The sequence below is a fragment of the Trachypithecus francoisi genome, unplaced genomic scaffold, assembly GCF_009764315.1.
Source record: "Trachypithecus francoisi isolate TF-2019V2 unplaced genomic scaffold, Tfra_2.0 Lachesis_group14, whole genome shotgun sequence".
NCBI lineage: Eukaryota > Metazoa > Chordata > Mammalia > Primates > Cercopithecidae > Trachypithecus > Trachypithecus francoisi.
This window is the reverse complement of record NW_022681459.1, coordinates 18,682,640-18,709,042: the sequence shown is the minus strand read 5'-3', so window position 1 is coordinate 18,709,042 and position 26,403 is coordinate 18,682,640. Positions and strand designations below refer to the sequence as shown.

The following is a 26,403-nucleotide window of genomic DNA, read 5'->3' as shown; positions in this document are numbered from 1 at the left end:
TTTATCTCTTTTTGGGTGATGTAGACATCTTTCCTTTAGGATTCCAACTTAAGCCACGCGTTTGGGATGTCAGCTAGCTGCCTCCATCCCATTTGTGTTGGGCTGGATTTCCTTGACACATCTATGGGATTGAAACACTTTGGCTTCTAACAGTGTGCTTTGGAGCTTTTGGAAAGATGAATAATTGATCATTGTTTTGGTGGTCTTTAAATTGTTGTAAACTCATAGGTAGGGGGTGATTCTTACCAACTAAGAAGTTTTATTTTGAACAAAAAAGACAAAAAGAAAAGAAAAAATGGACACATTGGCTGGTGAATACTGAATGTTCCAGAGGACTCCATTTAAAAGTAGTTTCTATGCTATAATGTTGAGTGAAAAAGCCAGTTGCCAGGATATGTATTAGGATGTGACTTTTGTAAAAAGTAGGCAAACAGGCCGCGCGCGGTGGCTCAAGCCTGTAATCCCAGCACTTTGGGAGGCCGAGACGGGCGGATCACGCACGAGGTCAGGAGATTGAGACCATCCTGGCTAACACGGTGAAACTCCGTCTCTACTAAAAAAATACAAAAAACTAGCTGGGCAAGGTGGCAGGCGCCTGTAGTCCCAGCTACTCGGGAGGCTGAGGCAGGAGAATGGCGTAAACCCGGGAGGCGGAGCTTGCAGTGAGCTGAGATCCGGCCACTGCACTCCAGCCTGGGCGACAGAGCGAGACTCCGTCCCAAAAAAAAAAAAAAAAGTAGGCAAACAAATTGTAAGTTAACCTCTGGGGAGTGACAATGAGGATTTGTTCACTTTTAACTCTACATGTTTCTGTATGGATTGATTTTTTTTAACTTTTTAATTACAAGTAGGTAGTAAAGCAAATCCAGACTAAACACAAAGCTTGGTTCTATTTTAAGAGGACTCATCTGGGAATGGATGATAAACTTCCTATTGTCTTTTTAAGGCAATTTGCCATTTGCCCAATGCAAAGTTTACATGTGTCTAGTTTATAAATTCTTAATAATCCTAGAAACAATTCATTTTGCTTGCTAAAAATTAAAATTGCATAGCTGTTCACACCTGCTCAATAAGGCCAGTAATCTAACCTTAAACTTCACTGCGAGTTCTCCCTTCACCTCATAATTTTTTCCCAATTCTTTCCTAATGAGGTTAATCACCTGTGCACACGCACTGCCTAAGCTGGTTGTTATTCTGGACTCCCAATGGTAATTCATTCTAAGAACCTCCTGGAGATATTCTGTGAACTAACATAGGGCCATTCTGTTTCTTTAGCATTTCTTGACTGTGAGGCTCTCAGCTGCCTGGGACACGCAAAGTCATTAGACTTCACTTGCTTCCTGGGAATAGCATCATGCCATGATACCAAGTGCTGCCTTCCTTCCTCTTTCCTCCTAAATGAATTTCTTTCATGCAGTTGGCAGTTCCGTTCTCATCTTCAGGAAGTCCTCTGGGGTTCCTGAACTCAATTTAAGAAACATGCATTTAGAGTTCGAGACCAGCCTGGCCAACATGGTGAAACCCTGTCTCTACTAAAAATACAAAAATCAGCTGGGCATGGTGGCATGCACCTATAATGCCAGCTACTTGGGAGGCTGAGGCAGGAGAATTGCTTGAACGTGGGAAGCAGAGGTTGCAGTGAGTCGAGATTGTGCCACTGCACCGCAGCCTGGGTGACAAAGTGAGATTCCGTCTCAAAAAAAAAAAAAAAAAAAAAAGCATTTAGTTCCCTTTCCTGAGTCGCTGAACATTTGAAAAGGTGGGGAATGTGTGGATATTGTACAAGAATCGGTCAAATCAGATTGTGTTAGTCTAAAATGGAAAAATAACTCTGACTTCTTATTCAGGCATTTACCAGCAGTTTGCCTCTCCCAACTCTTTCCTATAAAAAGAATTTCAGGAAATATGTGCCTTAGGTAAGTGATGTGTTATTGATGCAAGGCCCAATTATGATTACGCTCGTGGAGGAAAAGAGTTCTTCTGTTTCACAGACCGTGGAAACCTCCCTCTGATTAGGTTGACCCATATGAATTGCCAAATTGAGCTACCAAAAGGGCAATTTCCCCCAGTTCAACCTAAGATTGCTTATTTGCTGAGTTGTAAGCGCAGGAAATACGAGTCTACATTAAGAAAGGACACGAGATGGGTGTGCTCTAAGGAAGCCAGGCATCCCTTTTTTATTTGAACCTGTCTCTAATGGTTAGTGTTTACTTAGTTGACACTTGGTTTTTGCCTCACTAGCTTTCAGAAAGTATCTAGAGCAAAATTCGTTGCCTAGCAACATCTTCCAGCCCAGAAGGGTTGGAGAATGGGTCAGTGATTAACAATTATATACAATCAAGTTTAAAAATGCTTAGCAGCCAGCAACATTCCTGCTCTGACCACCAGGAAGCATCAGCATTCTACTGCCTCGGGTTTTGGGCTATTGTAAGTAAATTTATTGCAGTTGTGATCTTGACCTCACGGTGGCAATTAAGAAAAACTGTTCTGAACTGAAATAGGCTCATGGCGTCCCTCTGTGCATGGATCGATTTTGCAAAAGCATCTGACACCCATCATTTGGTTGGCTGCCTGTCTGGACACTCATCCCCTTGGAAAATGAGAAGAGAAAATGAAGAATCTGGATATTTATGATTGTTGTCATCTCAACAAATTGGCCCCTATTAGTGAATCTGTAATTTACTAAAGAACAAGTACACACAAAATGAGTGACAACAGCTCCCTTGCTCAATCCAGATCGTTCTTTCAAGAATTACCAATGCAGTACAGATGTTCTTCCTGAAATGGCCCAAGCCCTTAATCGTTTCTCTTCCTTCCGTTCCAGCAAAAGAGAAGACAAATTTTGCATCAGCCAGTCCTTACTTAATCTTTCTGTCAGCACAAATATCAATGGTGTAAATCGTGAAAATGGCAGTAAAGCTAGGAGACATTTTTATAACTCTGGCAAAGCTAATAATGCACATTTCATTGTTGAGAATCATTGAGTTTAATTGGCTAATCAATTTTTAGGCCCTTTCCATTTGTATTTTGTTTAATCAACAAAAATAAATCGCCCTGCCAACCTTGAAAGACCCAAGTTGGAGAACAGTGGCAGATACTTCGTTTGTCCTGCTAAAAGTGCTTTTCCAACAGAAATGTCTTAATTGAAGATGATTTATATTCAGAAGTGCTGATGTTTTATCATTTGTCTAAAGAAGGAAAAAGCTGTGTAAGCAGGCAGTAGGCAGCCGTTTTAGGCATTGTTTTAGACATTTATCTACACTCTTTATCCTTCAGATGTTTATATAAAAATGACCTGCCCTAGCCTTTCTTGCTAATGAAAGGACATCACCTCATGAAGTAGTTGTCAAGTTGTTCCCATAACTTTTGGTTAGAATCAGGATTTGCTGAGAACTCCAGGCCCAGATTGTTTCGCTGTTTTCTCTGCGTTTCCTGACTCTTGCTCTCTGGGCCATGGGTGGAAAATGGCTGACGTCTCAGCATTGGAGGACAGGCCACATGGGTGTGCCCTGGTGAAGTGCGCCGATTCTTGGTTTCTTGGCAGGAAAACATCACTATTTCTAGCTGGTCATGATGTCTCAGGGCACCCTGGGGCCTTGATCTGGGTAGGTGACATGCTTTCTGAGAGTTGCAAGAATGCAGTGTTTGCTTTGATTGCCTCCTTTGCACCCCAAGGAAGGGGAAGAGATGAAGAAAATAACATTTATTTAATACCTACGTGGTGTAGTCTCATTTCTTACAGCAATTCCAGGAAGTGGCCAAATCCTATGTAGCTGGTGAAGAAGATGAGTTTCAGAGAACTTCGTAACTAAAATAGCTCACAGCGCCAGCTGCGGTGGCTCACTCCTGTAATCCGTCATCCTAACGCTTTGGGAGGCTGAGGAGGGGGGATCACTTGAGCCCAGGAGTTTGAGACCAGCCCGGGCAACATGGAGAAACCCTGTCTCTACAAGGGAATACAAAAATCAGCTGGATGTGATGGTGTGCACCTGTAGTCCCAGCTACTTGCGGGACTGAGGTGGGAGAATCACCTGAACCTGGGAAGGTTGATGCTGCAGTGAGCTGTGATCAAACCACTGCACTCCAGCCTGAGAGACAGAGTAAGACCTTGTCTAAAACTAATAATAGTAATAATAAACCAGCTCACAGTAACTTATGTATGGAGCGACTACAGTTTGAATCCTCTTCTGTTGGTCTCTAATTGTCTTCCCATTTCACTGGCTGCAGGGAGCTGGGAAAGTTCCCCTCTCTACCCCAAACAGGTTTTTCCTGTAGGGCTCCCAGGGTGCAGGAACTGAAGAATAATAAAGGCTAAAGGTTGGCCAGGAGCGGTGGCCTGTGATCCCAGTACTTTGGGAGGCCAAGGTGGGCGGATCACCTGAGGTCGGGAGTTTGAGACCAGCCTGACCAACTTGGAGAAACCCCATCTCTACTAACAATACAAAATTAGCTGGGCATGGTGGTGTATGCCTGTAATCCCAGATACTCAGGAGGCTGAGGCAGGACAATCGCATGAGCCCGGGAGGTGGAGGTTGCAGTGAGCCAAGATTGCATCATTGCACTTCAGCCTGGGCAACACGAGCGAAATTCCATCTCAAAAAAAAAAAAAAAAAGGACTACAGGTTTGTAAGTGCTTGTTGTTTGCCACTTTTCCAAGAGCTTCATATATATTAATTCATTTATACCTCACTTGCCTGTTAGCTGCTGCCATCCTTATCTTACAGATGAGGAAACTGAGGCACAGAGTACCTGGGGCTGGACCAAGGTCGCATGGCTAAATGTTGAGGGAACCAAGATTTGAATCCAGGTGATCTGACCCAGAGTCCGTGCTCTTAGGATTCTACCTTTCATTGACTATATCCTTACTGGTTTAATATTCTCTGATAAGTTTTGGATACTTATTCTCTCCAAATCTCATGTTGAAATGTGATCTCCAGTATGGAAGGTGGGGTCTGGTGGGAGGTGTTTGGGTCATGGGGTGGATCCCTCATAAATGGCTTGGTGCTGTCCCCATGGTGATGAGGGAGCTCTCTGTTAGTTCACGGGAGAGCTGATTGTTTGACTTGGCACCTCCTCTCTCTGCGCTCTCTCTCACCTTGTGACATGTCTGCTCCCCATTTGCCTCTGCCGCGAGTGGAAGCTTCTTGAGGCCTCACCAGAAACAGATGCTGGTGCCGTGCTTCTTGTGCAGCCTGCAGAACTGTGAACCAAATAAACCTCTTTTCTTTATAAGTTACCGAGTCTCAGGTGTTTTTTTATAGCACTGCAAGAACACACTAATGATTCTTCAAGTCTCCAGTGCAGCGAGGCACCAGCTAAGGTGACAGAGGAAGGGAAAATAGTGATGTGATGGAACTTATTTCAGACTTTGTTATGGACAGTGGAGGCCTCTGATTTAGTGATTGTCTCAATTCCTGGCTCACTCACTGATCTTGGACTGTACTGGGACCCCTTTCCTGCTACTTTCTCTCTCCACTTCTGATTGTTTTCCGTGTGTGCCCCTGCTAAAGGTTTATTTTCCATGAGGCCCTCAGACTGACGGGAGGCCAGCTGTGCTCCAGGTGCCACCAAGAAGCCAACATAGTGACCTGAAAATTACTCCCAAGGGCAAAAAAAAAAAAACCTTAAATCAACCTGCATCTAATATGCAACTCAGCAATTTCTAAGCCATATTTTTTTTGTTTGTTTTTTTGTTTTGTTTTTTTTTTTGAGATGGAGTCTAGCTCTGTCCCCCAGGCTGGAGTGCAGTGGGGCTATCTCGGCTCACTGCAAGTTCCGCCTCCCGGGTTCACGCCATTCTCCTGCCTCAGCCTCCAGAGTAGCTGGGACCACAGGCGCCTGCCACCACGCCCAGCTAATTTTTTGTATTTTTTAGTAGAGATGGTGTTTCACCATGTTAGCCAGGATGGTTTTGATCTCCTGACCTCATGATCCGCCTGCCTTGGCCTCCCAAAGTGCTGGGATTACAGGTGTGAGCCACTGCGCCCGACCGCCATGTTCTTTTTGTAAATGAGTAATTCTCGGAAGCTAACAGAATGGGAAAACCACAGAAAATGCCTGAAACTCCACAGCATCTTTCTGTTTACTGAGGCCATTCCCTTGCTAGCCCCAGACCATGCATCTTTGGTACCAGGGTCAAGTGATGCCCGGATTGAGCGAGGGATGAGGAAGAATTTCCACATTTGATTGCAGTGGGAAGGCCTGCAGCAGGTCAGATCAATTACTATAATGACGGTGAAAATAACTGCAGAGGACAATTTCTGATAAGTACGCTGTGCCAAGCTCTGTTCGAAGCATTCTGCATATATTAATCCTTAATCCTCCACCAATCTTGTTAGCTAGATGCTGTTATTATCCCCATTTAATAGATGAGAAAATCTATGTTAAACGTGCATGTCTGTTGTAATTGTACGAACATTAAGTTACAAAACCCATCTTAGGATCAAGGCCATGTGGTAGTAGGCTCATGGGCTAGTGGTGCCAGTGTCTGGAGCACAGAGGCCTCTTTGTTAAATGGTTCTCGGAAACTCACTGAAACATGCGAGACATATGACAGCCAGCGTCTATTGAGTTATTGCTGCACACCAGACGCTGTTTTCATTTATTTATTTATTTATTTTCGGACAGAGTTGCTCTGTTGCTCAGGCTGCAGTGCAGTGGCATGATCTTGGCTCACTGAAACCTCTGCCCCCTGGGTTCAAGCTATTCTCCTGTCTCAGTCTCCCGAGTAGCTGGGATTACAGGCGTGTGCTACCATGCCCTGCTAATTTGTGTATTTTCAGTAGAGATGGGGTTTCACCATGTTGGCCAGGCTGGTCTCGAACTCCTGACTTGAAGTGATCTGCCCACCTCAGCCTCCCAAAGTGCTGGGATTCCAAGCATGAGCCAACGAGCCCAGCGCAGACACTATTCTGAGAACTTTGTTTGAATTTATTTATACCTCACAGAAACAGTACTATGATTATGATCATCCTGATTTATAGATGAGGAGACTAAGTCACGGAGAGATGATATAACTTGTCCATGGCCATCCAGTCAGTTCATGGCAAGACCCAGCATCCACCAAGGCTCCCCATCCAGGCTCTTAACCACAACAGCCCTGTGCCTCTGAGCTGAGGACACTGGCACAGCAGGAAAAGGGACCGCGGCATGGGAGGTGGAGACCATCGTAGGGCTCCCTGTGGACTCAAGACTCCCGCCCCTCTCAGGTGGCATTGCCTGCTGGCTTGCCACTCCCTTTATTAATTAATTAATTATTATTGTTATTTGAGACGGAGTTTCGCTGTTGTTGCCCAGGCTGGACTGCAATGGCGCGATCTTGGCTCACTGCTACCTATGCCTCCCGGGTTCAAGCGATTCTCCTGCCTCAGCCTCCCAAGTAGCTGGGATTACAGGCAAGTGCCACCACGCCTGGCTAATTTTGTATTTTTAGTAGAGATGGGGTTTCTCTGTGTTGGTCAGGCTGGTCTCTAACTCCCAACCTCAGGTGATCCGCCTGTCTCAGCCTCCCAAAGTGCTGGGATTACAGGCGTGAGCCACCTCACCTAGCCTTTGCCACTGCCTTTGGGCAAGGGCCCTGTGGAACTGGGAAGTTGATTCCATCAGCCTCCCTTGTCACCTGCTGTTTGTTTGTACCCATGATCACCCCTGCAAGGAAGAAAACAGAAGAGCTTTGATACTTATCCTAACATACTTCTGAAGGCATTTCCTGGGTCTTGCTGACATACAAAGCACATTTTCTACTTTATACCACAACAGCCCTGTGAGGTTCATTCTGAATGATTGTGTCTGTGTGGTAAAGGGGGAACCGAGCCTAGTGGGAGGGAGCCGCCGATCCTCCCAGCACAGCTCCCGAGGGGCGGATATGGGCTCCGGAAGGGCTGACTGCTCCCCACCTGGGGCAGGAATCTGCAGACAGCTCGGGGCTTCGTTGTGCCCACCTGGGCATTTCCTGTGTGGTCCACTCTGTTGTTCTGTTGTCTCCTGAGTATTTCTTCCCTCCTGGTTTGCTGCCTGGAGACTCTCAGCAGCCTGGAGGTTTTCAGAACAACACGATGAGATTTTCCCCAGCCGGGGAACTGTTTTTGCTGTTGCTTGTGCGTCCGACACCTGCTGGGCTGATGAGCTTTGCAAATGTCACTGAGTGTTGAGAGGGAGCTGTGAGAGATTTGCAGGAATGTACCATCCCAGCTGCCCCCTCTGGGGTGGGCGGTGGCCAGGGTTGGGGGGTGGTGCTGGTCCTTCCTCCAGCCCAGCACCCCTTGGCAGGGGAAGAGGTGGCATTCCTGCTCATGGAGCTGACCTGGGTGCCCGCCACGTACCAGTTCCTCTTTCTTCTTCTGGGGAGACAGTGGCTGTTTCTAAGTGTTTTTTCTGGCAGCATTGTCTCTTAAAATTTTTGGTCACCTTTTGCGGATATAGAAACATTTTGACCTTTTCCTTTCTGGATTTCTCTTTTCAGAAAAATGCACACATACATACACACAATTTTGTGTAGAAAATTCGAGGTTTTAGCCAGGCATGGTGACTCACGCCTGTAATCTAAGCTGCTTGGTAGGCTGAGGCGGGAGAATCACTTGAACACATGAGGAAGGGGTTGCAGTGAACTGAGCGTGCCACTGCACTCCAACCTGAGTGACAGAGCCAGACTCGGTCTCAAAAAAAAAGAAAAAAAGAAAATTCAAGGTTTTCACTGACACTCTTACACTTGGAGGCTCCTCGAACAGTGCTCCATACCTGCCCCCTACCCATGCCTGAAAATCTAGCTTAAAGATCAAGTTCTCTGTTTCTTCCCTCTCCGTTGAGGGCAAAGATAGAAAATCCAATTTTAAATTCTCTGCCCCTCTTCTTCTACTGTTGTCAGTCAGAGGCTGGGCAGGAAAATATATGGCACACTCACAGGTGACAGAAGAGAGTCACGGGAGAAGGTGTTTTCACAGAGTTAAGAAAAGCAGACCGGCTGGGTGCGGTCACTCATACCTGTAAGCTTAGCACTTTGGGAGTCTGAGGCAGGAGGACTGCTTGAGCCCAGGAGTTCGAGACCAGCCTGGGCAACATAATGAGACCCTATCTCTACCAGTCCACCCCTGCTGCTGCCCAAATTAGCCAGGTATGGTGTGGTGGTGTGTGCCTTCAGTCCCAGCTACTTGGGAGGCTGAGGGGCAAGATCATGTAAGCTCAGCACGGGAGTTCAAGATTGCAGTGAACTATGTTCGTGCCACTGTACTCCAGCCTAGGTGACAGAATGAGACCCTATCTCAAGAAAGACAGGGATTGGGTCCCCTGGGGCAGCAGGAGGAAGCCCCTTTGTTCCCTAGAACTGAAGCCTGAGAGAAACAGGGACTTGCGATGAAGAGACCTCCAGGTGCTGCTGTGGGGAGGAGGCAGGGTGTCAGTGCTCTTACTGTCTTGACCTTCCTCCTACCCTCATCCCTGCCCTTGGTGCCTCACCAGGGCCAGAAGGTGAGGAAGGGCAGCCTCTCAGGCACAGATCCCAGGGGAAAAAGAGGGACCGTCACCTGAAGGGCAACCCGAGAGTATTTAGCACATCGCCCTTCTAGGTTCTTTTTTTTTTTGAGACAGAGTTTCGCTCTGTCACACAGGCTGGAGTGCAGTGGCGCCTACCGGGTTCTCGTCATTCTCTTGCCTCAGCCTCCCAAGTAGCTGGGACTACAGGCACCCGCCACCGTGCCCAGCTAATTTAGTTTTTGTGTTTTCAGTAGAGACAAGGTTTCACCGTGTTAGCCAGGATGGTCTCCATCTCCTGACCTCGTGATCCACCTGCCTTGGCCTCCCAAAGTGCTGGCATTACAGGCGTGAGCCACCGCGCCTGGCCTTTTTTTTTTTTCTGAGATAGTCTCACTCTGTTGTCCAGGCTGGAGTGCAGTGGTGTGATCTTGGCTCACTGAAACCTCCGCCTTCTGGGTTCAAGCGATTCTCCTGCCTCAGCCTCCCAAGTAGCTGGGATTACAGGCATGCACCACCACGCCCGGCTAATTTTTTTTTCTATTTTTTGAGTGGAGACGGGGTTTCACCATGTTGGCCAGGCTAGTCTTGAACTCCTGACCTCCAGTGATCCGCCTGACTTGGCCTCCCAAAGTGCTAGGATTACATGCGTGAGCCACCATGTGTGCCAACCCTTTTGGATTCTTAAATGACTTCTGCCCAGCAAGTAGATCGCACTTTTGAGATCAAGGAAGGCAGTTGTGTCATCTTTATTTATTTCTACCTTTTTTTTTTTTTTTTTTTAAAAGAGTTTTGCTTTTGTCACCCAGGGTGGAGTGCAATGGTTTGATCTCGGCTCACTGCAACCTCCGCCTCCCAGGTTCAAGTAATTCTCCTGCCTCAGTCTCCTGAGTAGCTGGGATTACAGGTGCCCACCACCACGTCCAGTTAATTTTCGTATTTTTAGTATAGACGGGGTTTCACCATGTTGGCCAGGCTGGTCTTGATCTCCTGCCACAGGTGATCCACCTGCCTTAGCCTCCTAAAGTGCTAGGATTATAGGCCTGAGCCACCTCACCTGCCCTATTTTTACTTTTATTATTATTTTAGAAATGGATATTCTGTAACCTTGAACCCTGAACTCGAGCAATCCTCCCACATCAGCATCTCAAGTAGCTAGGACTACAGGCATGCCACCACACCTGGCTAATTTTATTATTGATTGATTGATTGATTGATTGAGATGGAGCCTCACTCTGTTGCCCAGGCTGGAGTGCTGGAGTGCTGTGGCACGATCTCGTGTCACTGCAACCTCTGCCTCTTGGGTTCAAGCGCTTCTTCTACCTCAGCCTCCCCAGTAGCGGGGAGTATAGGCGTGTGCCACCACACCCAGCTAATTTTTGTATTGTTAGTAGAGACAGGGTTTCACCATGTTGGCTAGGCTGGTCTCTAACTCCTGAACTCGTTACCCGCCCGCCTCAGCCTCCCAAAGTGCTGGGATTACAGGTGTGAGCCACAGCGCCCGGTCTTATTTTTATTTTTTAAGAAACAGGGAGTCTCACTCTGCCACGCAGGCTGGAGTGCAGTGTTGTGAACGTAGTTCATTGCAGCCTGGAACTCCCGGACTCAAATGATCCTCTTGCCTCTGCCTCTGAAGTAGCCAGGGCAACAGGTGTGTGCCACCACGCCCACTTAATCTTTAAAAGAAGTTTTTGTGGAGATGGGGTCTTGCTGTGTTGACCAGGCTGGGGTCAGCTTTAAATGCTTTCCTTTGGATTTGGGGATCATGGAACTTTATTTAACTTTGCTAGGGTAATTTAGTAATTCTGTTAGTGATCGCAAGCTTCCTGGTTTTTCCCAGAAGCTTTTAAATCCAGTCTTTTAGTTTCAGTTTTTTTTGGCCTATTTTATTTGTATGCTTGTCATTACAACTCCACTTTGAAAAGCATCATTATCTTCACGATGATGAATCAATCTGCCTCGGTATCACGGGGAATTGTATGTAAATTGCTCACACAGCATTATGTGCAAAGGTAGCTTCCTCTTATTGTATGGTAGCTTGATGTTTAGAAACGGCCATTTGTAGATTTTGCAAAAAAGCGCAATAATTATAATTATACTTGGGAAGAAATGGAGAAACTAGAAGGTGTTATGCGGTGTCAGGTATTACCGGGCAGCAGCTGTAACTCACCCTGCTGAGCTTGGGGCTGGGACACCTGGATTCTGCTCTTTGCTCTGCCTAGTACTTCCCTATTGCCTTGGGCACCACCTCGAGGTATCAGGACCTCTGTTTGTTCCCTGGAGTTACTATTACAGATGAAAACTCGCTCCTTGACCAAACTTGAATCCGGCTTCTCTGAGCCCCCTTCTCAGCTAGGCCTTTAGCCCAACCCACCTTCCAGGCCTTCCCAGCTAGTTTTAGCAAGAATTCTGCTAAAGTTAGAGAGCTGCTAGATGAGTTTAGAGAGATATCCTCTATTCTGGATGTCTGATCACACCTGATCAAGTTCCTAGTTCCTATCCTTGTTGTCTACGTCAAACTGCCTTCAGCAGGGATCCTGTTAGGTTGATTTAGCAAGAATCCCCCTGACTTTCATGTCTCTTCTTAGTAATTTCCCCTCCACGGACACCTCCCCCTGCTCATGGGCTACAGATCTCCAGACGTCTTTGCTGTATTTGGAATTGAGCCCAATCTTTCTCCCTGTTGCAATGACCTTGACACCTGTTGTAGTAATCCTAAATAAAGTCTGCCTTACCATGTGTAGAAAGTGTCAGAATAATTTTTTGCTTTGATGTGACCCATCATAAAACCTTGGAATTGATTGGGATCCTCAGATCTCTAGTTCAGCCTCGCCTGATATCAAGACCTGTAAGAGGATCACTGCTCACTGCCAGGGGCCCAGTCACCGCGCTTATAGGCTGCTTCTCATGGTTAAGAAGCCCTGCCTTGGTCTCAAGCCTGAAATCTGCCTCAACTTTTACTCATTCATCTTAATTCTGTCTTTCTTTGAAACCTGTTCCCTCCCTTATTAAGAGAATATATTAGCTTTTAAGTAAGTATAGTGGCACACGCCTGTAGTCCCAGCTACTCGGGAGGATCGTTTGAGTGCTGGAGTTCGAGGCTACAGATCATGCCACTGCACGCTGCATTTAAAAATAAATAAATAAATAAATAAAAATAATAAAATAAAATAAGAATATATTAGCTTTGAAAATTTTAACCTTTTTTTCTTTTTACTTTTTCTTTTTTTTTTTTGAGACAGGTTCTTACTCTGTTGCCCAGGCTGGAGTGCTGTGGTGCAATCACGCAATCATGGTTTACTGCAGCCTTGACCTCCCAGGTTGAGGGAATCCTCCCACCTCAGCCTTTCTAGTAGCTGGGACTACAGGTGCACACCACCGCGCCAGGCTGATTTTTTTCATTTTTATTTTTAAATTTATTTTTATTTTTTTAGGCAGAGTCTCACTCTGTCCCCCAAGCTGGAGTGCGATGGTGCCGTCTCGACTCATTGCAACCTCCGCCTCCTGGGTTCAATCAGTTCTCGTGTCTCAGCCTCTCAAAGTGCTGGGATTACAGGCTTGATCCACCACATCTGGCCAATTTTTTTTTTTTCCGAGATGGAATCTTGCTCTAGCACCCAGGCTGGAGTGCAGTGACTTGATCTTGGCTTACTGCAACCCCTGCCTCCCGAGTTCAAGGGAGTCTCCTGCCTCAGCCTCCCAAGTAGCTGGGATTACAGGTGCATGCCACTATGCCTGGCTAATTTTTTTATCTTTATTAGAGACAGGGTTTCACCATGTTGGCCACGCTGGTCTTGAACTCCTGACCTCGAGTGATCCACCAACCTCAGCCTTCCAAAGTGCTGAGATTACAGGTGTGAGCCACTGTCCCTAGCCTGTATTTTTAATCTTTTGTAGAGACAGTGTTTTGACGTGTTGCCGAGACTGGTCTTGAACTCCTGGGGTCAAGCAATCTGTCAGCCTCAGCCTCTCAAAGTGCTGGGATTAGGAGGGTATGAACCATGGCGCCTGGCCCAATTTTAACCATCTTAAGAAAATAAAAATAAAAATAGAATAAAAACGTATTACTCATCTTGTTTCCTTGAACAGGATTCTGAGCCTGGTTGAAACTGTGTTGCTGACCTGGGAATATTGTTACAGTGGAAGGCTGTTAGGGTGATGCACCGGGATTAGCTCTGTGTGGACTCCATCTTGGTTTCAAGGTCATGGATGGTTCTGCTCCTCTGCTTCTAGTTTTAAGGCCTTTGTTTCTTTCCTCTGCTATTAGCAATGGCTGTTGCCTCCTCTGGTAGAGTTTTATAAATGACGCATTTCTTTTTCTTCTGTGGAATAAAATCGATGGGCTTTGTGGAAGCTGTTTGTCACTCAGAAGTTTTTTTTTGTTTGTTTGTTTTTCATACCTTCCAGGTTGATGGTCGCGTTCCAGATGTAAACAGCTTCAGAAGCCTGACCGTCATATGCTGAGCAGTTTACACTCTCATATACGCCCTGTCATCTGCTTTGAAGGACTTTCTAGGGGGCATCAAGGGTACGTGAATACATTTGCTTTTTCACTGATCTGACTATTATCTAGCCCCAAATCTGTGCCTGCTGTTTGTTGATTTTTCACCCTCTGTTATTTTATTTTATTTTATTTTTTTGGAGACGGAGCCTTACTCTGTTGCTGCAGTGCAGTAGCGCTATCTTGGCTCACTGCAACCTCCACCTCCCAGGTTCAAGCCGTTCCCCTGCCTTGGCCTCCTGAGTAGCTGGGATTACAGGTGCCCGCTACAATGCCTGGCTAATTTTTGTATTTTTAGTAGAGACAGGGTCTCGTCACGTTGGCCAGGCTGGTCTTGAACTCGTTACCTCAAGTGATCCGTCTGCCTCAGCCTCCCAAAGTGCTGGGATTACAGGCGTGAGCCACTACTCCTGGCCTCTTCTTTTTTAACATGACGCTATTCTGTTGGAAATGAGGCAAGAGCAAAGTCAGGGAGACCAGTTAGGAGGTGACAGTGATGAGGGTGCTGGCAATGTAGCTGGTACTGGCGATGGGCTGCTGGTGGTGGAGATGAGGCAGATTCTGGAACTCTTTGAGGGTCAAATTGACAGGGAATTTGCTCTGGGCGGATTGTGAGGTATGAGGGGAAGGTGTGTCCAGGAGAGGGAAGAACCCATGTATTTGGGGTTTGTGAAGTGACAGTGGTTGATCACGGCTGCTCTGGGCTCCCTGGGCTCTTCTTGGCCCTTCAGCAGGTAGGAGTTCAAAGCTGGAGTGCCAAGGCTTATCTTCTGAGCGCTCATTGAGTAGGTGATTAGTTCCTGGGTAGGGTAATTCCCTGGTAGACCAGTTACCTCATTTGAATTGGTGACCACAGCCTGTATCCCCAGCCCTGGTGTGCTGCTAGACACAAGAAGAGGCAGGCTGGCCCAGAGTGGTGGCTCATGCCCCTATAATCCCAGTACTTTGGGAGGCCGAGGTGGGGGATCACCTGACGTCAGGAGTTTGAGACCAACCTGGCCAACATGGTGAAACACTGTCTCTACTCCAAATACAAAAATTAGATGGGCGTGGTGGCAGGTGCCTGTAATCCCAGCTACTTGGGAGGCTGAGGCAGGACAGTGGCTTGAACCTGGGAGGCGGAGGTTGCAGTGAGCCAAGATTGCAGCACTGCACTTCAGCCTGGGCAATAGAGTGAGACTTGGTCTCAAAAAAAAAGGGGGGGGAGTTTAGGCAGGCAGTTTGGAGAGGTCACTATAGAACCTCTAGGGGGCTGGGCACAGTGGCTCACACCTGTAATCCCAGCACTTTGGGAGGCCGAGGCCAGCGGATCACGAGGTCAGGAGATCGAGACCATCCTGGCTAACACAGTGAAACCCGGTCTCTACTAAAAATACAAAAAAATTAGCCGGGCATGGTGGTGGGCGCCTGTAGTCCCAGCTACTCAGGAAGCTGAGGGAGGAGAATGGTGTGAACCCGGGAGGTGGAGCTTGCAGTGAACTGAGATGGTGCCACTGCACTCTAGCCTGGGCGACAGAGCGAGACTCCGTCTCAAAAAAAAAAAAAAAGACCTCCAGTGGACATGCAGTTCAGGGGACAAACTCCATGATGGAATGTCACTGCTTCTGTGAGGGAGAGGCCCTCATGTCTTGAGAGTTGTGGTTGTTGAGAAATGATGCCTCCCTGGTATTAGATTGGTGCAGAAGTAATTGCAGTTTTTCTATTACGTTCAGTGGCAAAAACCGCAATTAACTTTTGCACCAACCTAATACCTCTAGACTTGGTTTTTTTTCTTACAAGAATACTCCTGGGTGTAATCGGTTATGCCTGGTGGATACATTCGCATCAACTGGATCTCTTTGCTTATTCCTGCTGTATTCTTATAGGAGTGTCTTAAGTGTGTCTCTGCTTCAGTCCTTTCTAGCACTCTGAGAACTAGAATAGGGGTCAGCAAAGCACACAGCCTGTGGGCCTGTTTCTGTAAATAAAGTTTTATTGGAACATAGCCATACTCCTTTGTGTGCATGTTATCTATAGCTGTGCTTTCTTGGTACCATAGCAGAGTTGAGTAGTTGTGAAATATGGCCCATAAGGCCTGAGATCGTTACTATTTGACCCTTTATTTTAAAAAAAAGCTTGGTGATCTTTGGGTTAGAAGAGACACAAAGGATAAATAAGGCTGTAGTAGATGGATCACACAGAAGTACTCCTTGTCCTGGACACACCGTTCAGCCTTAGTACATGTGAATGTGAAATTTGTAGCTCACAAACTGTGGCTTAAAAGTATCAAAACTGGCCACACATGATGGCTCATGCCTGTAATCCCGGCACTTTGGGAAGCTGAGGCGGGAGGATTGCTTGAGCCCAGGAGTTCGAGACCAGCCTGGGCAACATGGAGAGACCCCCCCCCCCCCATCTCTACAAAAATATAGAAAAATTAGCCAGGTGTGGTGGCACATGCCTGTGGTCCCAGTTAGCCGGCAGGCTGAGGTGGGAGAAATCACCTGAGTCTGGGAAGTTGAGGCTGCAGTGAGCCATGATCACACTACTGCACTCCAGCCTGGACAATAGAGCGAGATCAGGTCTCACACACACACAAAAGGGTCGAAATTATTTAATTTTCCTTATTTACTCTTGTAATGTGAGACATTATCCTTATATTTGAAATGGAATTCAGCATGGGTAGGTTCACACTAAATAATGGTGTCCTTTTACTTCATCGATAATTGAATGCTGGCAGTCCCCAAATTCAGCATTTTTAATTTTTTAAATTTTTATTTTTTTGAGAGAGGGCCTCTCTCTGTTGCCCAGGCTACAGTGCAGTGGCATGATCTTGGTTCACTCCAGCCTCTGCCTGCCAGGTTCAAACAATTCTTCTGCCTCAGCCTCCTGAGTAGATGGGATTACATACATGCACATCACGCCCAGCTAATTTTTTGTATTTTTAGTAGAGACGGGGTTTCACCATGTTGACCAGGCTGGTTTCGAACTCCTGACCTACAGTGATCTGTCTGCCTTGGCCTCCCAAAGTGCTGGGATTACAGATGTGAGCCACCGCACCCAGCCTCAAATTCAGCATTTTGAGACCCGATTCGCTGTCCCCTCTTCCTTTACAGAGTAAAGCTTTCTCTTTCATAGGAGTGTGCTACCATGTGGTTTATTTTATTTGTGTTTGTTCGGGAGTTTCCCATGTTTTTATTGACTATTTCATGCTAAGGGCTTTCAAAATAGGTAGACTTGTATTTTTTTCCCCCTAAATGGAATTCATCTTGTTTTATCTAAGTTATTCATTTTGTCCTTTGGCTATATTGCATGCTACATTATAATGGATGGCTATTGAATTCTTTATGTAAAAAAGATGAAATAGATTGAAAATTTAAAGGACTTCTTTTTTAATTGCATCTGAATATAAAAACAAGAGTTTAATTATTAAAAATGGTGGAAGAAAAGAATTAAAACAGTAAAATTGCTTAGCAAAGATTCTGTTTTATAATGCATTCAGATATAATTGGTGTCATAATGTGTAATTAACAGTCTTTGAAGTGTGAAGCTTAAGTTTGGGTGGATGAAGGACCTCTTAGGATGTGGGGATGTCTATACTTGTTCTTGAACAGTAGCACTTCCTTTTTCATTTTTGTTTTTGAGACAAAGTCTCGCTCTGTTGCCCAGGCAGGAATGCAGTGGTGTGATCTTGGCTCACTGCAACCTCTGCCTCCCAGTTCAGGTGATTCTCTAGCCTCGGCCTCTTAAGTAGCTGGGATTACGGGTGCCTACCACCACGCCTCACTAATTTTTGTATTTTTAGTAGAGATGGGGTTTCACTATGTTGGCCAGACTGATCTCGAACTCCTGAACTCAAGTAATCCACCTGCCTCCGCTTTGCAAAGTGCTGGGATTACAGTTGTGAGTCACCATGCCCGGCCTAGAACAGTGGCACTTCCGAAGTGGTGCACAGATTGTGGGGTTTTGTTATCTGCCTTTATGTGTGTGTGGTCGAAGGAGATGGTAGAAGAAAGGCTAGGACAGAGGATCATCCTCCGATGCTTGACCACCCACCCACTACTGCCTGGGGTGTGTCAGGGAGGAGGGGACAAACTCCTTAATATGGGCAGTGTCTTCACCTTCAGATCTCAGGCTAACTTCCTGGGGAGTTGGAGTCTACAACGTGCTAGACTGGTCTGGGGCTTGCTGTGTAAAACCTGCAGAGGAGCCGCCTTGGTGCATTTTCTAGATCCACACCCCAGCCTGCGTGTGAGTCCGCCATGGATCTTGTTGCCGTGCTGGCTGGGAAGAATAAGCACGAGGAAAAGCACCCTGAGGAAAAAGAGGGGAAGAGAATGGAGAGTCTCAGCACCCGTTTTTCCCATGTATCATCTGACTCCAGTTGGCTCTTTGAAGACTAGGAGACCAGAATGCTTGAGAACACAAAATATGAGAGAGAGCACAGGAGGCAGATCTGAGCTTACATTCACTATTACTCTGGTCCAAAAGTTCCTTGCCCATTGTTCCCTCTGGCCAGGCTTCTCCTAGGTAGTGGGTGTTCTTCATCACCCTCTGATGGTCCAATCCCAGAGTCCCAGCCTGTTGGAGAAAGTTATTAATAGCTTCACACCAGAGTTTCCGGTTGTGGACGCTATCTAGGGTGGGGTAGGGTGGGGTGGGGTGGGGTGGGGTGGGGTGGGGTGGGGAGGCAACACTGCCCAGCACCCTTACTGGAAAGAGACCACTAATAAACATCTGGGGCCTTTTCTCTTCTTTTGAAGTAGTTTCTAGAGTGTGAATTCTTCTTTGGAATATCTTCATCAATTGCAGATATTTCTCTTTTTGGGTGTAAAATTTCAGTAAATGTCAGTAAAATTCTTTTTTATTTTTTTGAGACAGAGTCTCGCTCTGTCGCCCAGGCTGGAGTGCAGTGGCGTGATCTCGGCTCACTGCAAGCTCCGCCTCCCGGGTTTACACCATTCTCCTGCCTCAGCCTCCCGGGTAGCTGGGATTACAGGCACCCACCACCACGCTTGGCTTATTTTTTGTATTTTTAGTAGAGACGGAGTTTCACTGTATTAGCCAGGATGGTCTCCATCTCCTGACCTTGTGATCCACCTGCCTTGGCCTCCCAAAGGGCTGGGATTACAGGCGTGAGCCACTGTGCCCGGCCAAATTTCAGTAAAATTCTTAATTCAATTGCCTCTCAGTTGGTTTTCTTCTTCGTTCTTGTCTGCATAATGTCCATTCTCCACACAGTAGCTAGAGGGATCTAAATAGTTTGCATCTAGAAGTTCAAGACCAGCCTGGGCAACATAGCCAGACAATCTCTACAAAACAATAAAAAAAATTAGCCAGGCGTGGTGGCACATGTGTGTAGTCCTAATTACTCAGGAGGCTGACGTGGGAGGATGGTGTGAGCCTGGGAGGTTGAGGCCACAGTGATCTTTGATCTGCAGTCAGCCTGGGCGGCAGAACAATACCCTGTCTCAATCAATCAATCGTTCAATCAATCAATAGCAATCAAGTCCCCTTACTCTTCTGGTTGAACTTCCAATGCTTCCCATTATAATTTGTTTGAAAGCCAGACTTTCTGCTGGGACTAGGAGGCCTGAAGTGATTTGGTCCTGCCTCCCTCTCACCTCCTGTCCTCCTCATTTAGGGCACTTCAGATGCCTTCCTTCTGGGACTAGAATACAAGCAGCGTGCCTCTGCTGCAGGCCTTCCCACTGCATGCCCCCAGTACTCTCCCTCCAAGCTCTGCCTGGCCAGCCATTCACTTCCTTCAGGTCTTGCTCAAATATCGCTTCCCCTGGCAGGCTTCCCTGAGAGCCTAAGCTTAAGTAGCAGCCCTCTCCCCAGCCCCCTCCCTCCCCTCCCCTTCCTGTTCCCGCTGTGTTCTCATCATGGCACTCAACGGCCATCTGACTTTTTCTCATGGATGTAGTCATTGTTGGTTGCTCCCATTAGAGTAAAGAGTTCCCAAGGATGCAGGTGCCTATTGTCTAAATCAGTGCAGGTGCTGTCATTCAGAGACAGGCCTGCTAAGCGGGTAAATTCTTCAGCTGGACAGTGTCTGGTAAGTACAGTGTCCCAAGATGAACACATTGAGGGAATAGTTCAGATTCAGAAATATATATCGTGGTCTATCTTGGTAACAAAACCAAACCAGGACAGTTTTCTTTTTTCTTTTTTTTTTTGAGATAGAGTTTTGCTCTTGTTGCCCAGGCTGGAGTGCAATGGCGTGATCTTGGCTCACTGCAACCTCCGTCTCCCAGGTTCAAGCCATTCTCCTGCGACAGCCTCCTGAGTAGCTGGGATTACAGGCGCCTGCCCTCTATGGCCAGCTAATTTTTGTATTTTTAGTAGAGACGGGTTTTACTATGTTGGCTAGGCTGGTCTCGAACTCCTGACCTCAGGTGATCCGCCCACCTTGGCCTCCCTAAGTGTTGGGATTACAGGCGTGAACCACCGCACCTTACTGATTGTTTTCTTATCGAACCTCATGTGTTAGGGTAGCCCACAGTGTGGAGGATTATAACATGGGATGTCTGACTTCCTGTGGCTTCAGGCCTCGGTAGCCTCCCAAGTCCCCTTGGCCTAGTACCGTTGCACTTGGATAACAAGGGGACTTGCCTATCTCAGGATCTCTCCGTTTCTGAACTGCTGACAGCGTGGACTGGATAATTCTTTGTGGTGCATTCTGTGCCAAGTTTTGAAGGATGTTTCAGCTCAGCCTTGGCCTCTTCCCTGTAGAGGTCAGGACACCCTCCTAGTTGGGACAACCAAAATGTCCCCAGACATTGCTAAATGACCCCTGGAGGCAGGAGGTTGGGGGACGTAAGATCACCCTGGTTGAGATCCACTGGTTTAGTGAAACACCTGCGTACGCAAGGTTCCACCATTAACCTTTTACACCATTCTTTATCATTTACCTATTAGTGTGGCTGAGGTTTGCTAATGTATAAGAAAGTGCTTTGAAACACAGCGTGTTATTCAAATTTAGATATGTTGATGACTGAAGTTTTCTTTTGTCATCTACATTTGTGGTCTCCATTCCCTTGTTATCGTTGTCTTACTTTTCATTTGTCATTTACGAAATATTTGCCCCCTAACCAGAATACTGTTCTTCACTTATATATTTAAGTGTGTTTGATACTTAAAATCACAGAGAAAGTCTTGACTGGAAGGAATCTCGAGGGACCTTTGGGCAAACAGTAAATATCCTGTTAATGTCCTTGTCATTGCTGTCATTATCGTGATCTTTCTGAATCCCTTTAATTTAAAGATGAGGAAGCTAAGAGGGACAGTGGTGCACCCAAATCTCGGTTAATGGTAGAGCAATGACTGTCTGGGTGTTTCTGTGGAATTCACTTGCACTTTTGTTGTCTGTGAAGTTGGTGCTGGAATTAGCAGAGCTCTCTACCTCCTCCACGGAGCTCCCTGCCGGAGCCTGAATGTAAAGTGCCATATTCTGGGCCCACGGAAGATTTGTTAATAAGAAACTTTCTTCAAAAAAAATGATCAGGGAGGAGACATGGGGAGTCAGTGAAAAGGAGGGAGAGAAGAGCATCTTAAACTGCAAAGATGTTGGACTGGAAAAGGAAAACTATGAAAAACATTGCAAAAAGAAAAGAAATAGAAGGAATCTGTGGAAGGAACTGAAGAATCAAATCAACCAAGTGCAATGTTGGATCTTGTATGGATCCTGATTTGAACACGACAACTGTGAGAGAAGGAGAGAGAGGGAGACAAAATCAGGGACATTTAACCAGGGAATGGTTCATTGGTGGTGGTAAGGATTTTTGGGGTCTGGGTGGGTACAATAATGTTTAGTAAAAGGTCCTTCTCTTTTAGAAATAAGTGTTGAGGTATTAATGGATGATAGAATAGGATGCTTATTTTCTTAAAATAAATAAGCCAGTGTTGGGAGAGTATAGCGAACTAGGATTGAATAGTTGAAGCCATATTGTGAGTCCATGGGGATTACATACCTATCATAAAACATTTCCAAGTAAAAACTTTTAAAAACATGAATGTTGATCAACTGTAGTACATCACAAACCTCTTTGCAACCTAAAACAATAAAGAAAGAAACAGTGTGAGAAAATTGCCAACTTTTTCATCTTATCTTAAAGAATCTTCCAAATGCAGCAGACGTTTCCCAGTTTTCCCTGGCAAAGGCCCTTTGCCCTGAGTGACAAGCGGATGTGGGAACAGGAGCTCGAGGAAGCTCACCCTTGCCAGGGCGGCAGGGAGGCTGCTGATCCTCATGCACCTGCTCCCAGGTTCCGCCTGGTCCCAGGTTCCGCCAGGTATGACCCTCTCTGTGCCAGCAGAGAACGCACAGTGTCCCTGCAGAGCTGATAGGAGCGTCTTCCTTCCTGAGCCTCCTCCGTCTCTCCTGCACCCTTCCAGAAATGATCTGTGGACCAACCTATCTTTTTTTGCAAATGTTTTATTCTTTAGATAATATACAAATTTTAAACAGTCACAGAAAGATGAGAATATAATGCACAAAAGACATTTCTCTTCCAACAACCCCCTTCTGGAACCACTTGAGTGTGGTGACATATTGACACTCTGCTACTCTGGAATTCTCGGCATGTGCTTCCCACAACCAGGAACGTTCTCCTACGTAATCACAAGATAGCCACTGATATCCGGAAATTAACACGGACACATTACCACCCTCTAGTCCTCAGACCCCAATCAGATTTCTCCTGTTGTTCCTGGAATGTCCTTTATAAGCAAAAGGATCTAGTTCAGAATCATGCATCACATGTAGTGGTTTCCTTCAATTGAGATCAGTTCCTCAGTTTTTCCTTGACAGCCATGATTTTCCTTAACACTTTTGAGGATGGCAGGCTATTGTTGTTGTGTTCTAGAAGATTCCTCAATTTTGGTTTGCCTGATAATTTTCTCACGATTAGAATCTGGTTCTGCATTTTTGGCAGCAGCGTCACAGAATTGCTGTGTTCTAGCGCTTCCCATCTATCTGGTGGTCCAGATTTTGAGCTGTTCTACTATTAACTCGTAGTTTACTGTGTCTTGTTCAGTGGCCTGTATTCCATTACTCTCATTCTACTAAAAGTACAAAAATTAGCCGGGCGTGGTGGTGGGCGCCTGTAGTCCCAGCTCCTCAGGAGGCTGAGGCAGGAGAATAGCTTGAACCTGGGAGGTGGAGGTTTCAGTGAGCTGAGATCGCGCCACTGAACTCCAGCCTGGGTGACAAGAGCGAGACTCTGTCTCCAAAATAAAAAAAAAATTAAAAAATAAAAAATAAAATTATTTTGATGCTCATATTGCCACTCATCTGGCTGAGAGCAGCTTGTTTCTCTGTGCTATCATTATTTGAGTACTTCCTTACTTTCTAGCCTATGTTCTAGGTTCTTTTTTTTTTTTTTTAACCTGGATTTTCACTCTTGTTGCCCAGGCTGGAGTGCAATGGTGTGATCTCGACTCACTGCAACCTCTGCCTCTTGGATTCAAGCAATTCTCCTACCTCAGCCACCCAAGTATCTGGGATTACAGGCATGTGCTACCATGCCTGGCTGATTCTGTATTTTTAGTAGAGGTGGGGTTTCTCCACGTTGGTCAGGCTGGTCTCGAACTCCTGACCTAGGTGATCTACCCCCCCCACTCAGCCTCTCAAAGTGCTGGGATTACAGGCATGAGCCACCACACCTGGACTCTAGGCTCATCTTATTCTTTGCTTGCCCCAGCAGGGGAACCAGCCATTTCTCTAAGGAGTCGTGGTTTCTTTTAGTTGACACTGGGACATAGAAACCAAAATCTGGGCTTAAGGTGTGCTCATTGCTTATTGAGGAGTCACTGTCCCAAGACGCTCACTAGGGAATTACATCTTCACACATATGAGTTCACACTGATGCCTTCAATTCTGATTCAGCTCCACAAGGTTCATTCTAGTTTTCTCCTTTTCCACATTTAAATGGTTTCTCCAGCAAGCAAAACTCTGGTGCCCATTATCCTTCATATCTTTACTTATTTGGTCAATTGGCATGTATGTAACCAATCTCTCTTTCCTGGCTCTACCTCCTCGCACGTGCATGCCCTCCTTGTCATGCTCGGCTTGGACACGTATACTGGGCTGCTGTTCCACATGGCCCCTTCTTCACCTTGCTGGGTCGGGTTGGACACCCTACTCAGTGACACCATGGCCTCCCCTTCCTGTGTGAACGCCTACCTTGCTCTGGCCCATGTTAAGACTTCAGGAATGGGGCCGGGCGCGGTGGCTCAAGCCTGTAATCCCAGCACTTTGGGAGGCCGAGACGGGCGGATCACGAGGTCCGGAGATCGAGACCATCCTGGCTAATACGGTGAAACCCCGTCTCTACTTAAAAAAAAAATACAAAAAACTAGCCGGGCGAGGTGGTGGGCGCCTATAGTCCCAGCTACTCGGGAGGCTGAGGCAGGAGAATGGCGTAAACCCGGGAGGCGGAGCTTGCAGTGAGCTGAGATCCGGCCACTGCACTCCGGCCTGGGCGACAGAGCGAGACTCCGTCTCAAAAAAAAAAAAAAGACTTCAGGAATGGATTGCTGGGAAAGGAGAGTTTTTGTTTTATACATGTATAAAAAAGATCATAGTACACATATTGTTTTCTGACATGCTCTTAAAATTTTTAACCTTATGAAATCTCATGGGCATCTTACTATAGTAATACATGTAGACCCATCTCATTGCTTAATGACTGCCTTGAACCATTCAGTAAGTATTTTCCTGAGCATGTGTTTTGTGCTATGTATTGTTCTGAACTGTTGGAATTTATCAGCAAAAAATACAGACAAAAATCGGTCTTTGTGGAGCATTCTAGCAGGGGGAGACAGAAAACAACATAACAAATAGTCAATCTTATAGCATGGCAGAAGCTGATAAATGGTCTGGATAAAAGTACAGCAGCTCGTGAGGTAACTGAAGTGCAGTTAAAAATACATTGGTTAGGGTAGGCATTTATGGGAAAGGCTTTGGGCAAACAATGGAAGAAAATGTGGCTATGGAGGAAGAGCATTCTGGGAAGAGGTAATAACAGCTCGTGCTGGAGTGGGAGCTACAGAAATGTGGCCAGTGTGCCTGGACCAGGCTGAGCAAGAAGGAGCGTATAGAAGGTTCAGTGAGGTCAAGCATGCCAGATCATGTCGGTCTTTGTAGCACATTTATTTTTCCCCCTTTTTTGTCCATTTCCTTTTTAACCCATGGAAATGTATTCATTTTACTGCACTTTCTTTTTTTAATTATTTTTAAAATTTTATTTATTTATTTATTTGGAGATGGAGTCTTGCTCTATTGCCCAGGCTGGAGTGCAGTGGCGCAATCTCACTGCAACCTCTGCCTCCCAGGTTTAAGTGATTCTCCTGCCTCAGCCTCCCGAGTAGCTGGGACTAGAGGCGTGTGCCACCACGCCTGGCTAATTTTTGTATTTTTGTAGACATAGAGTCTCACCATGTTGGTCAGGCTGGTTGTGAACTCCTGACCTCATTACCCGCACATCTTGGCCTCCCTGCTGGGATTACAGGTGTGAGCCACCGTGCCCTGCCCCCTGGCTTTTTAATGGCTGTCAGCTGGAGGTCACCTCAGCGCTTAGAGGCCATTCTCACTACCTGTAGACACCCGCCGTTCCTGCCACACAGCCCCTCCACAGGCAGTTCCAACATGGCAATTTTCTATTTTTCTTTTTCAGTTGACCCTTTCCTCTACCACTAAAAAGCAGCTTTATTGCTAAAAAGCAATCCGTTTATTTAGAGATTCTCTTCTAGGCAACTTTAAGTTTTTCCACTGCCATAACACCACTCTATTTTTCACTTTCAGTCTTCAAATACTTTTTTCAGGAGAATGCTCATCACTGTCTCTGTTCCTGCTTCTTTATCCTCTCAATGAGAAGATCAATGTATCTCCCACTTTGACCATGCTATTTTTCTTTCATAACTTTTCCCCATTCAGCCTGAGTTCACCTTTGTAGAATGCATCTTGCGCTTGGTTTCTCCCAATATCTAGGCCTGTCTTCAGGACATGATCGTACTGAAAAGACTGCACTGCTTTTTCCAGGTCTTGATAGCCTTTGACTATATTAGGGTCATCCTCAAGCTCCTCTTCCTGCTCACTCATCTCCTCATGATCGCTTTCTTCATCAGAGTCCTCTTCATCTTCTACTTTTTGTGGTGACTTTTTATAGATTTATTAGAGCTTTTATTACTTTTGAGTCTTATGGGAAAGGGAAGAATATATTCTGGAGATATTAAAAGCCTTGAGAATTTCAGTGAGAAAATATTATAGATAAGTCTTTTATAATTTGGTGCATGTAACTTAGTGCTGTATTGATTTCAGGAAGTACAGAGTTTGTGTGATGAAGGTGTCCCTTGGAGAACACCCCAGAGTCCAATCCAGGTATCTCGCTTTCTTAAAACACCGGCAAGCAATTCGATGCTAGTCATAGCCATGGCGCTTATAACCTTTTTTT

General features: G+C 46.1%; 1 protein-coding gene and 1 pseudogene across 1 annotated transcript in view; one reads left to right on the top strand and one right to left on the bottom strand.

Annotated features, from left to right (window-relative positions):
* Positions 1 to 26,403, top strand: part of TIAM1 (TIAM Rac1 associated GEF 1) — a 446,951-nt gene that overhangs the window by 81,215 nt on the left and 339,333 nt on the right. The window contains exon 2 of the mRNA XM_033232292.1: positions 13,873 to 13,993. The gene's annotated coding sequence lies outside the window, so the exon portion shown is untranslated. The remainder of the gene's footprint in view (positions 1 to 13,872; positions 13,994 to 26,403) is intronic.
* LOC117096755 lies at positions 25,665 to 26,389 on the bottom strand (annotated as a pseudogene).